General features: G+C 42.5%; 1 long non-coding RNA gene across 1 annotated transcript in view; it reads right to left on the bottom strand.

Annotated features, from left to right (window-relative positions):
- Nucleotides 1–1,131: 1,131 nt before the first annotated feature.
- The window catches only part of LOC124021802, a 45,906-nt gene continuing 45,442 nt past the window's right edge, over nt 1,132–1,595 (bottom strand). The window contains exon 3 of the long non-coding RNA XR_006836313.1: nt 1,132–1,305. This is a non-coding gene — a long non-coding RNA (uncharacterized LOC124021802). The remainder of the gene's footprint in view (nt 1,306–1,595) is intronic.

The following is a 1,595-nucleotide window of genomic DNA, read 5'->3' as shown; positions in this document are numbered from 1 at the left end:
TCGGTGATGACACAATCGTCTCATTCCATACTCTGAGGGTTGACCATAATATTCCCAATAACCACTTTATTAGATACCTGCAAACTGGCAGCTTTGCCCCCCCCAAAAATGTCCCTTCATTTCCATTGGAGCCCACTAAGTGTCCAGTCGAGAGGTGCTTTGATCTGAACCCTTATCTGAAGAATCTCCAGATTACACGACATAATACAGAACATTCATCCGCCTTCCAACATCTACATGGGAGTCAGACATGGGTGGTCAGCTACCCGATGATATACAGTGGGGCAAAAAACGATTTAGTCAGCCACCAATTGGGCAAGTTCTCCCACTTAAAAATATGAGAGAGGCCTGTAATTTTCATCATAGGTACACTTCAACTATGACAGACAAAATGAGGGGGGGAAAAAAAAATCAAGAAAATCACATTGTAGGATTTTTTATGAATTTATTTGCAAATTATGGTGGAAAATAAGTATTTGGTCACCGACAAACAAGCAAGATTTCTGGCTCCCACAGACCTGTAACTTCTAATTCACTGATCAATTTCACTATAGTATTAACTGGTACAGTAACGTTAGTAACCTGACCAATTCACTATAGTATTATCAGTCACAGTAACGTTAGTAACCTGACCAATTCTCTATAGTATTAACTGGTACAGTAACCTGTAGAGAGGGAGGGAGGGAAGGAAGGAAGGAAGGAAGGAAGGAAGGAAGGAAGGAAGGAAGGAAGGAAAGGGAATGAGAGTTGTACTATTTTTCTGTTCTCATGTCTGAAAATCTGTAACTAAAAGTACAAAAATCAGCAACGCAACAATAAAGAGTTTTCACAGCTGATAAAGGTTATCCATCAGCCACAAGCAACACACAAATTAAATGTTACAAATCGGTTTATTTATGGACATTTTGCAGACAGAAACATAACATTTGATCGATACCATTTCAAATATCCGCCCAGACAGTGGATAACGTGGTTTTGATCAACAGCATAATCCGTGGTAGTGTTTAATCAACAGAAACTACAGGGTGTCTTCAGTCAGAAATATAACGAATAGAGGGAACAGCCTATTCTACCTGACCAGGACATCGTGTCTGTTCTACACAAAATATTTCTATCTGAAAGTTCCACAACGTCATCATACTGAACATGGCTATAGGCAAGCTACTCTTCGACCGATGGCGGTGGGGAGAGTTTGAGCTGGAAGTTCTCGCTGTGGAATATACTTCCTGTTCCTGGTTGGGAGGGGTTTAGGAGGCCCGCCTTCTCGTTGCCATGGCAGTGGGAGATTTCCGACAGGATGGCCAACTGGAGGACAAGACCAGACATGATAACGATCAGAGAGATGATGCATGGGATTAGTGTCAGGGTAAAAAACTGGTGAGGGATAGGAAAATAAAGAGACAGAGAGACAGAGAGACAGAGAGACAGAGAGACAGAGAGACACAGAGAGACACAGAGAGACAGAGAGACAGAGAGACACAGAGACAGAGACACAGAGAGAGAGAGACACAGAGACAGAGACACAGAGAGAGAGACACAGAGAGAGAGACACAGAGAGAGAGACACAGAGAGAGAGAGAGACACAGAGAGAGAGA

This window comes from Oncorhynchus gorbuscha, unplaced genomic scaffold, assembly GCF_021184085.1.
Source record: "Oncorhynchus gorbuscha isolate QuinsamMale2020 ecotype Even-year unplaced genomic scaffold, OgorEven_v1.0 Un_scaffold_1216, whole genome shotgun sequence".
NCBI classification, from domain to species: domain Eukaryota; kingdom Metazoa; phylum Chordata; class Actinopteri; order Salmoniformes; family Salmonidae; genus Oncorhynchus; species Oncorhynchus gorbuscha.
The sequence above is the reverse complement of the archived record's forward strand: the minus strand, read 5'-3'. Positions and strand labels throughout refer to the sequence as shown.